Here is a 12,029-nt window from a genome sequence, read left to right as displayed (position 1 = left end):
TATCACTTTAAATAATGATCCTGAGGTTTATAAATTCCAAATAATGCTTAAAAAAGGCAATTTTTTCCCCAAAGGACAACTTTTCTCATTCCTCTGAAACTACAGTAATTATTGTTGTTTAATTATTTGATTTCCAGCAGCACCTACAGACCTCAACCAATACTGAGCCCCCCTTGAGTTAGGCATTGTACAAACAAAATAACATCATGTAGCTCTTTTAATCAATAATTCTTAAAATGCCTTCTCTGCCCCAAAGAAGATACAAACTGAATAGGCAAGACAGATATAGGATGGGAGGGAAACCAGGCACAGCACATGAGTAACAGATCAGGGAACGAAACCCAAATAGCCTGACTATTGGTCCTGCACCATATCCACTAGGCCATACTGCCTCCTAATTGTATTATAGCTAAAAATACATTCTATCTGTCACTATAGATGGATCCACTTTCATCTCTGATCAAAATATTCAGTTTACAAAAGAAAAAGAAAAGAAAAGAATTAATACCTCAATACTACTCAAGCTGTGCTGGAACTACAAGCTGCACTCAAATTAGTTCTGAGACAACTGTTACGAGTTGTTTAAATGATGATATATTCATATGCCTTTGTTTGGAAAGATTCTGCAAATGAGATTGCCTTGAGCAGTATAACCAGGAACCCTGTGTTTCTATGATCCTTTTAACTCAAGTAAAGCTATTAAAAATAAATTTGCTTGGTGTCACTGAGTAACAGTGTAATTTCTCATCAGCTTCCAGTATGTTAAAAATACTGTTTAAAAATGCACAGAAATGGTATGAGAAATTAACTGTAATTGCTACTTAATGTTCATCCCTGTACATTCCTTTCTAAATATTCTATTTGCCTTCACATCCTCTTCAGGTTCTATAATATTTTCATGCTGCATGGGTTTTTTTGTTTTTGTGTTGCTGCTCTATGACAATTACTTAAGCTATAATAAAGCAAGTTACAGCTGCTCCTTGGAAAAACCTGGAACATTTTCTCTCACTATATTACATACAAACACAAAGTCAGATGCTAAGCCCCTGCTCTATCCCCTTTCTATTGCTCCTCCTCATTCATTTGAATGGGAATCCCAAGCTGAGGTCACCACATCTATACCATCCCCCGCCTCTCACAGACTGTAAGGTGCAGTATAAACATTTAAAACCACAACTGAGCTATGCAGGTAATCCCAGACAAGCACTTTGTTAAAAGTTTTGGCCCACATCACCTTGCATTCTGAATGTGTACCATGTTACAGAAATTTTTCCATTTTAAGAAATGTCATACAACTTTTTTTTTTTTTTAAATGTTGAGGTTGGGTTTGTATCCCTCATGTAAAGTCAGGTGCCAAACTTCTACAGCTGGCCTACAATAGCTTTTATAGAGATAAAACTTATATGGTTTTAAGATCTAATAATTCACAACCTTCTACAGCTAGTAGAAAGGTCTGAATCACATTTAGAAGCTGAGACTTTCCCTTTCAGTTATAAAGATCCTGTTTGGATTGTTGAATCAATGGGCAGATACAGCAGAGGAGGCGAAATGTGAATGATGCATGTGGCCCTGCTATTTGTCACATTGTTCACCAGTTCATCACTTTAATGTCACCTGCACACGGGAAGGTATATGTTTGTGTGGATGCTTATAACATACAATATTAGATTAGTATACAAACACAGCATCTATAGTATGTTTGGAATTATTAATATTGAAGTTTATAGTGGCAAAACCATTGCTGTCTGCATGGAATAAGTGACTAAGAGCAAACCTTATAAAAATACAACAGTATTCTTTAATAATTGTGCAAAACACTATACTGCAGTAGCAGTATGGTTAGGTGTAATGTTTTGGCTCATTACATTTGAACACTATTTTTATAGTTAGTTATTTTCCCTACTGGAGGTCTTTTGTTAATAACCCAAGGAATACCAGATCTCCCATTAAACTAAAGAATTCTATTTAAATGCCGTTTTTAATTACTTTGCAAATTTTCTTTTGCCTTAAATGTTGTGTGGTTTCATTTACCCACTGTTTGGGTGTCTTTGTTTTGGCTTGCGGAGTTGTAGGACATCAGAAAATAGTGGAGTGCCAGCAGTAACAGTGGGAGCCATCTTGGCTAAAATTAAGTTTAAGTTCTTTCAACATATATAATTTCTGATCCTTTCATATGGCATCATTATGCACAATGTTGTTTCAAAATTCCATCCCAATATTTATGTCAAGGTGTAGAACAATTTAATTTAATTTGAAATAAGTGTATTTTGGAAATTAGGAGAGTTTGACAAATAGAATCTAGAAAAATGCAGGAGAACAGACTTCTCGGGGGCTAAAAAGAGAGAATGAAGGTTTTTAAGGCCTGGTTTGACAAAGCCCTGGCTGTGATGATTTAGTTGGGGTTAGTCCTGCTTTGAGTTGGGGATTGGACTAGATGACCTCCTGAGGTCTCTTCCAACCCTAATATTCTAGGATTCTATGAATGAGACAATCCCTTAAATGGCAATATTTACATTTTTGATTATCATGTAAGTTATCCATCATCTTGTTGAGTCTTTTGTCCCCTTCATGATAACATATTTTATGCAGGGTTTTGCATATTTTATGCTTTGGGTTTTTTTCCTATCAGAAGCTTAGAGTTAACTTGTTAAAGGAAATTTGATTAGAGTAAAATAAGCTACTTGTTATTTCACTACAATGTGGCATTAATGGGAATAACGTGAAGGATAATAGAATTAAGAACTCAAACAGCTCAAACAACATCCCATTACATCAGGCTAATTCCACTGTTTCAGTGGTAATCTGTTCCACACCACTCCAGTGGGCTTATGCAATCAAAGGAAGAAGTTGTTACCATGGAAACCAATCAACCCAAGATACTTTGTGCATGAAAAATTCAGATATTTTAAAAAAAAAACAACCCTAAAACCACCCTCTAAACTGGCTATGCCTTCAGTATTTGTGTGCTTGTTGTGTGACTGATGTCCTCGTGGCCAACACATTGGAGACTGGGCTGGGGACCTCTGATTTAAAGCATGAGCTAAAGATTGAAGCCTCTGTTGATGGGGGCTGTAAGGGACGCATATTCTCTGTGGATTAGCATGAAGGGGACCTGTAACATACACTCACCAGTGGGTTACAGTTGCAAATCTGATCATTACTTTTCTGACCTTTCAGTTAAACCATTTAACAAATGATAGATAAAATAAGAAAACTGTCCTTTCATTTAAAAGTACATGTTTTCTATCGGTCAGCGACACAAAATGGTTTAGCCAATATGATCAATTAAAACCAAAGAGAGAGTGAAAGCAAGTCATTTGTGGAGTGTATTCCCTTTTGTTCTCACATAGTCTGCAATGGCAAATCAGCACTACTTCAAAGTTTGGTCAACATTATGGGAAGCCTGTTGCACAGTATTAACTGACAGTACCAACCCTCTATATTAATAGACTGGTCAACAATCTAAAAGTCTTAATTCTTAGTATGATAGATAAAGAAGCTTGTTTGAGAGCAGCTGATAATTGCTAGCTGGCAACACTGGCAAGACTGAAATGCTGGAGCATCTGCATTGGCATTGTCCCCAGCACTACAGGTTTACTATAAATGGCTATGCAAAAAATGATTGCAGTGAAAATGACATAGAATGACTCAGTGACCCATGCTACTGCCACTAATAGGGCCCTGGACTGGGGTCTGGTGGAGGGGGAGGGCCTGAACCCCCCTGCTGGGAGTGCAACCCCTCCCCCTGTGTCCGGCAGTGGCCACTAGACCTTACTGCCCCTGCTGACAGAGAATTTATTGACTCTGGCTGCTAGGCCTAACTGCCCTGCTGATGAGGGTGAATTTATTGACTCTTGCCACTATGCCTTCTGGCCCTTTGGACAGGGCTGAATGTAGTGACTTGGGCCAGTAGGCCTGACCACCCTGCAAGAATCGGGGGATTTCCCGACTCTGGCCATTGGGCCTTACTGTTCTGTGAAAAGGGGCGAAGTTATTGACTTGGGCCACTAGGCCTTACTGCCCTGTGAAAAGGGGGAGATTGACTAACACTGGCCCCTAGGCCTTACTGCCCCATTGACCAGGGAGAATTTATGGACTCTGGTCACTAGGCTGCACTGCTCTGCTGATAAGGGTGAGCGTATGGACTCAGGCTGGGAGGGACGTAGATGTTAGATATGTACCATCCCCCCCCCACATTCCCTAAGAGAGGCGGACACACTCGCCCCGCACAGGACAGGGTTTCCCCCAATTCTGTCACACATACATTTAGTTTATATGGACATGCATTACCCATATGATATTCAAAGGAAAAAATTATCTCTTAGGAATACAGAAAGTGCTATGTTGGATCACATCACTGGTCCAGCTAGTCTAGTATAAGGTTTTCAACAGTAGTCAGTGCCAGATGCTTCATAGGGAGATGCAGAGAGGCACAATCCCTCCCCGAGGAAGAGCAGAGTGAGGCTCCCAATATTGCCTATCCAGTAGGCTCCAAGTATTTCCGACCTTAAAATATTCAAAGTTAATGAGCCCTTAATACAATTCTAGATAGATCTATCTTGAGATGGGATTTTTTTTAAAAATAATAATGTTGAATTCTGTTTATTTGCTTTCTGGTCTTTGCACTTTTGATTCTCATTTTCAAGCTTTTTCCCACAAACATAAGGACTAGAAACTTACTTTAAAAAAAAAAAGCACAGATTCTCACATAATTGCACAACTCCAAGAGCTGGAGCTCTAAGAAAAGAAACACAATAATATCATGAGAGTTGGCAAGACGGAGCTTCATAAACGTAGGACCATTTCTAAATGGCACACTTTAGCCCTTTAGATTCCAGTTTAACAAAGCCACAGGAATATTACTGCAAGTAAAAAGAATTACAAATGGTGCAGAGATATTTCCCATTGAGATGAAAAATAAAACACTTTATGGCATGTGATCTTGAAAACAAAGTTAAAATATACAGTCGAACCACAGAGTTACGAATACCTCAGGAATGAAGGTTGTTTGTAACTTTGAACAAAACCTTATGGTTGTTCTTTCAAAAGTTTACAACTGAACATTGACTTAATACAGCTTTGAGAACTATGCAGAAGAAAAATGCTGCTTTCCCTTTATTTTAGTAGTTTATGTTTAACACGGTACTGTGCTATATTTGCGTGTGTGTCTGCTGCTGTCTGATTGCATACTTCCTGTTCCAAATGAGGTGTGTGGTTGACTGGTCAGTTTATAACTGGTGTTTGTAACTCTGAGGTTCTACTGTATTGTGTCTCGTACAGCCTACTATCTCTAGACATAATCATGGATATCTTTTATTGGACCAACTTCCATTGGCGAAGAGGGTCCAATAAGTGATATTAGCTCATCCACCTTGTATTGCTAATATCCTGGGACTGACACAGCTACAACACTAGGTACAATAATCATGGATGTTACTGTTATGTTAGAATGACTCTAGCTGTAAGGAAATACTGTAGATAGAAATATTCAATAGGAAATTAATTTCTGACTGAACAGAAGCACTAAAATGGAAAGGTCTTGAACATATGGAAATAACAAAACACTAATTAAGCCTAACAAAAACTTGCTTGCTTCAGGGGCCTTTGCTATAACTGTAATTAATTTGTATTACTAAATAGAGCAGACACCACATTATAGAATCAGTCTTTTAAGGTAACTTTACCAGTTCTGACAAAAGACACAAAGGACATACTATAGACCTGCTATTCATACTTGCAGAGGGTAATTGCCAGAATTATGGGTCACATACTCAAAGCTTCCCAAACCTCTCCTTTATTTTGTTTAAATGAAATACATTTGGGAGGACGGTATATTATACCTTTGAAAATGTATCAATGTTTTTCCAGGGTGTTTGTTTAATTAACTGTATCTAAACCAGCGTTGAACATTTTAATGATAGGTTTTATTGTTATTAAATAGAATGTTGTATATAAACACACACAAAAGGTCCTCAGGTTTCCTGGAAGCTATGTTGGTGCAGAGTGACCCCCTGCTGCTGTAGGATTCTTCTGTCAACTCAGAACTGGGATATATATTGCTTACTTGTAGAAAAAGGTAAATACGACTGGTAAAAGGCCAAAGCCACAGATCTCTTCTAACTCCTCCTCTTATGCCTTACTCCTCCTCCTCATTCCATACACTAGAACAGAATGCAAGACCAGTTTTATTTCATTATGTTCTGCCATCTGTCATGCAGTGATCCCTAAATTAACATGAAATATTCTTTTTTTTTTCTTTTCTTTTAAACCTCTGGAGGAAACTTCTCAAAAACAGCAGCAGGTTCCACCCACCCCGCTCATTACCTCCCTGCCCACCACACAGGAGCACACTAACTCAACAACATGTGTCTCTTGCTCTTAGTGAAACATGCTGCTCTGCTTGTCTTTGAGGTTCATAACAGGACACCAGAAAACCTGCCTTGACTCCTCTTTCACCATCAGAACAAGAATCTCTGATAAGAGTGTTGTTCTAAATATAAACTACCATCTAACAGCAAGGTAGCTTGTCATTTCAAACTTCAGGATTTTGGGTTTAGCTACAAGATGTTCCCATTTGTAAAACATCAAATACAAGAAAATGTACACAAAATATGCTCTGTAGAAGAAGTAAAATTTAATGCATTCTTAAACTTGTTTTCTCAGAAAGCTGTTGTTAAAGAGTTGGTTAAGTGAGTGGATGTAAGTCTTGCTCTTTTAAAGCATTAGTCTCCTCAAGCACTTCCAAAGTGTTAACAGAATTTAATATCGTGTCTATATGAAATGTGGTTGATAGTTTACCTGTGGCATCCTTTGTCCTTCCACTTTGGTATCCCTCTCCCCTCCTGCACTCATGATAAAATTTCAACTTTTTCTGGTTTTTGATATCCAGCTGACCACTTTGCCACTTGTTACCAGAACATGATATAACAAACCATATTCTGTTGTTACACACAATTATTTAAGGCACTCAAATGTCACCGTGATGAGAGTGATAAGAACCTAAATAGACAAGCTCTTGTTGCCAACATTTTAAAAGGATTTTCATTTCCATTTGCAACAGAACCATCAATGTATCTACATCTAATTTACTAAAGAATTCAACCTTTTGTAACAGTTATTTATGTTGTTTGCTTAAGATACTGACAATCCAAGTAGTTACACCCTGAGAAGTGATTGCTAAAATGGTCGCTTCATGTCTCCAAATGTTTCTATAGAAATCTTGTTCAAATTTACACAAACAATTTTTTTGTTTTATAACTGCCATCCCTGCAACTTTGCCTGGGATCTAAAAGTCGAGGTTGGTTCTTTCTAGCTCACACATCAGCATCCAGAGAAATAGCAATTCTGATTTCGGAATTTAGTTAAGAAGTTGATGATGCTTGAGCCAGCCTGGAATCCAGCTCAGTTTTCTGCATTTATATGGGTTCTACAGTGCTAACAGAAAGAGAAAGCAGTCAAAGGTATTTATTTCAGTAAAGTACATAAATGAGACCTGGAATACTTACAGGGCAAAGATCTGTTAATTCACCTTTACACTCTTTATGTTTCTGTTTGTTCCTCTGTCCTTTTTCAGTCCAGTTAAGAACCAATGTAGCACTACCATAGAAAGATATTTACATTGTAAACTAGAGCAGCAAAATCCACCTACCTTGTCCATGTGTTTTAACAAATAGATACAGCAATAAGAATTAGTTTACCTCCCACTAATCTTATCTACATACCAGATATGAATGGATTCCTGTAGCAAGGTGGACCACTGCTCCGGCCCTAAAGGGGTTAAAAACAGCCCGGGGAAGGGGCTATGGCTGGAGAAAGCAGCTTTTAAGCTGGGCTGATTGGGAAGTGGCTGCAGCTGGGCCACGCCCCATCAGGCCCAGCTGGCCCCTATAAAAGAGGCTGTAAGCCAGAAGCCAAGACAGTTTCTCTCTGCCTTCAGAGAGAGAAGGGCCTAGCTGCAGGGAACTTGAGACTGGATACCTGAGTGAAGCAGGGCTGGGGAAAGGCTGGGGAGCTCCAGCCTAGAAAGCCCCAGGCTGCGGCCTAGCAGTGGGCCAACAGGTACTGGGGGTTGCAGAGGGCAGCCCAGGGGTAAGCCAAAGCAGCAGGTCCAAACCCTCCTTGCCAGTGATGAGTTGGCTGATACTGCAGTCTGCCCCAGGACATGGGGCTAGACAATGACTGGCAGTAGCCATACACTGAGGCAAGGTAGGGATAGAGGGAGTGGGTTCCCTGAGAAGGGGAATCCCTGAGAGAAAAGAGGTTACTGCCAGGGGGCAGCACCCTCATGTAAAAGGGCACCAGGTCCAGGGAGGGACACGGGGGCCTGAGGACAGGTGGATCACCAGCCTGCAGAGGGCACTCCAGTGCGGGAATGAGCTAATTCCCAGCGTCACCAGCAGGAGGTGCCGCAGGGGTGAGTCTGACCTGTCTACAATTCCCATTAGAGTAAGATCTGACTATATATTATTACCTTGCTATATGAAAAATCAATGGAACTACTTGACGATTAAGGTATTGCTCAACATAGGAAGGTTATTAGAATTTGGCCCTATGCTAGTAGAAGTCTGAGTATGCCTATACAGCAAAACAATCTGTGACCAAGAAGCTTAGAGCCCAGATGAACTGACTCAGGCTTGCAGGGCTCAGGCTATGGGGCTAAAAATGGCAGTGTAGAAGTTTGGCCTTGGGTTGGAGTCCAGGCTCTGAAACCCCAGGCTCCAGCCTCTGGCCAAATGTCCACACTGCTGTTTTTAGCCCGCAGGTCAAGCCACAAAAGCCCAAGTCAGTTGACCCAGTCTCTGAGACATGCTGCCACAGATTTTTTGAATGGGGGATTTAAATACAGGTCTGTTTTCACCATAACAGTCCAACCAGAATGGGATTTTGGATAATAATCAAAGAAATGAGCAGCAAAACCCAGTAGGGCTCAGCACCCATGCTGACTGTGGAAATCTCGGCGAGCGGAAAGGCTGACTTACGGACACCCAAAATCAGCAATCACTTAAAAATTAGGCCTGATACTCTACCATGAGGGACTATAAATCCTGAAGAACCCTAAAACATGAAGTCAGTGTTCAAGGTATTTTGGCATATGTAAAAATTTGCTTCAGATATATCCCAAGATCAATTTTTATGGTGATGAATTTCTTAAATGTTAAAAGAAAAAAAAGGGGGGCAAAACAAAATTAAGACTAACATTAAAAGGAGAAGATTAGAGAACCAGCAGGCAAAAATAAAAGTATTAGTGACTTCTGATGATGCAGAACAAAAAAAATTAAGATGTATATATGTGAGCCAACTGGCTGAAGACAGAGTTGAGTGAAATCTATTTCGCTACTGACCACTGATAAACTAGTCCGGATGCATCCATTTGCATTTCTATTCTAACTGGTTAACATCTTCCAGGCCTCAGGAGATGATCAATAAAAACTTACTGAATCACTGCATGACTCCAGTCAGCCAATCATAAGCCAGGATTTTTTCATATATAAAATAATAGCAACTGACACCACCATGTGTCATTCAAAGGATAAACTTAATTTAATGAGAAATATGCTCTAGTCTAGTTCATCTCTCTAGCTCAGTGTGCAAACTTGAGAAATCATGACAAATTTATTTAATAAAGTTTTAAAATATTTTTATTCCTATCTTAAAAAAAATTAAATACAAGCGGTTAGCCACGAGAAAGTAAAAATGTAGAATGAAGGGTGTGCATATCTGAAATGGAAATTTATAACATATCCATTAGAGAAATAACAACAGCTAGAGCACTACATGCAGAAAAATGCAAAAAGTCAGATATAAATTATTTCTGTTGAGAATTGCAAAGTAAGAGAAAGTATGAAATAACTTAAGAAAGATAACTGATGTCAAACTTACATCTATCTATTTATAATTAAACAGTCAGATCTGCTTGTTACCTACTTTCTCTCTTTTTTAAAAAATATTCACCCAGGAATTTACATTTTGTTTTTGTTGCACTCTGTGTAAGCTGTGTAACATTGTTTGCCTAGTTTTTATACCACATTGGTTCAAAATGTTAAGTCAGATTCATGAAACAAATAATTATATGTTCATGACATTTTGTCCACATAGATTTTCCACTGTCATATCAGGGTGCACAATCTGTGCAGTTTGCCAAGTAAGCCTGGAAGCTTCCTTTTTTAATGCCATGACAAATGGGTATGATTTACCCAAATTTGGCATTGTGGGCTTCATGCTCAAATGACAGAGAACCAGGTCTGCATGTAAAAAGTGCTTTGGTGATCACACTTGCAATTCACTTGCAGGTGCATTTTAGCGCCTGGGCCTTGGAGCTGCACTTTTGAAAATCTAGGCATGTTTAAAAATATTCAAATATGGACATTGGATTTAAGGGCAAAACATACATGCAATTCCCTATAAAGAAAGTTCCTGGTTCGTTTATTAACAATCACCACCAGGCACTGAATGACAGAACTGGAAATAGAAAAGATTTGTAAACCTATGACATGTTAAAGCCTTGGTGCAAACTTTTAACCTGGACCTGATTCTAATCCCATGCGGGTTTCATGCTAGTGTAACTCCATTGGCTCCAATAGGGTTATTTCTGATTTGCTCCCAAATGAGAGAAATCAGAGTTCAGTTCAGTCCATTAAATACTTATCATTTGCCAGCTCTTTTGCCAGGGTCAGCAATTACTGCAAGCAAAATTAAATTGAAAATGTTATTAGTCATAGTATGTGTATCTATATTTGTATAAATATGAAAAGATGGTAAGCATTGAGTAAGCAGGTGGAAGCTGAGGAATACAGGATGATAGTGGAGGGCAGCCACGTGTGTCCTAGCTTCCTTGGGACTTTTTTGATTCGGAGACACATAGAAGTGTCCTTAGTGAGGGCACCTCCAAGATTAAAACATGTTCAGTGATACTTCAGCAGCAAGTCAATTACTGTAGAGTCAGCAAAAGTACACAGATATAGGAATCAAATGATTCAGCACTTGGCAAATAGCAGAGGTCTGCCAAGTCATTGGTCATATGAAACTGAACACTGGGATATAAAGGAATTAGGCACACCTATAGCTCCTGTGTTCTAGTGGACAAAAGAATCATTTTGTCACCTCAGTCTCTACAAATAGCTAATAGAAAGTGGAGAAGTCAGAGGCAAGATCACTGGTCTTGATGATGACAAGAAAAACAAAGTTATCACACCCTTCTTTATTTTATTAATTAGTTGACAATTTTTTCATGTTAACTGAGTACTTGTAAAAGTTATTAGGCGAACAGCACTAGAAAATGAAAACTCATTTTATCCACAGAATCCATGCAGCACAGACAAAACTACAAGCTTCTTCCTATTGCCCTACTATTGTACTTTCATCACTGAACTCAAAGGATCATAACCATGGGCCACAGATTTGTTTAGTCTCCATATATTTTCCATCCTTGGCTTCTCTGCACGAACATTAATAAAAAGAAATTTCCTATACTATCAATTGCTATGAGGACACCTGTCCACTTGGAACTATAGTAAAAATACTACTCATTTCCTCATTTCATAGGCAAGTGCTAAAGCTATCGAATGGTAATGATTTTGGTTACTATCATTCTGGACTGGATTCAAACTAATGATAAAAAATAGTGAAAACCTTGACCCCTTTCCATTATGGAGGCCAGCTAAATTGGTCCTGGTCTGCCACCTCTGAAAACATTTGGGAGGCTGTCCAAGGTTTCAGAGAAGAGCTACCTTGGAAGAGGTAGAGAAACAGATCAGCTGTTGGAATACAGCCTTATACATTAATAACCCCCATATAAACTGCTGTATGTTCAGTGCTGGGGAGGGTGACTATCTTAACTAATGAGATATTCTGAAAAAGTGAGGTCATTTCTAACAGAAAAGAAACACAGAAATAGGGGTCTTCATACACTTGAAGTACACTGACTACACTGTGTGCTACTATTTAACAAAGACAAGGAGACTGAATGGTAAAATTTCAACATAGCACAAACTTAACTATATGACTCCCGTAAATGTTAATGGGAATCATGT

At 38.9% G+C, this 12,029-nt stretch overlaps 1 protein-coding gene and 1 long non-coding RNA gene across 2 annotated transcripts in view; both read right to left on the bottom strand.

Annotated features, from left to right (window-relative positions):
* XKR4 (XK related 4) overlaps positions 1-12,029 on the bottom strand; it is a 301,802-nt gene that overhangs the window by 225,532 nt on the left and 64,241 nt on the right.
* LOC120396561 overlaps positions 5,986-12,029 on the bottom strand; it is a 37,085-nt gene continuing 31,041 nt past the window's right edge. Inside the window, exons 4-5 of the long non-coding RNA XR_005593228.1 lie at positions 7,506-7,596; positions 5,986-6,161 (exon numbers count right to left, since the gene is read on the bottom strand). This is a non-coding gene — a long non-coding RNA (uncharacterized LOC120396561). The remainder of the gene's footprint in view (positions 6,162-7,505; positions 7,597-12,029) is intronic.

This window comes from Mauremys reevesii, linkage group 2, assembly GCF_016161935.1.
Source record: "Mauremys reevesii isolate NIE-2019 linkage group 2, ASM1616193v1, whole genome shotgun sequence".
Lineage (NCBI taxonomy): Eukaryota > Metazoa > Chordata > Testudines > Geoemydidae > Mauremys > Mauremys reevesii.
Note: the sequence above shows the minus strand (reverse complement) of the source record. Positions and strands in the feature narration are given on the sequence as shown.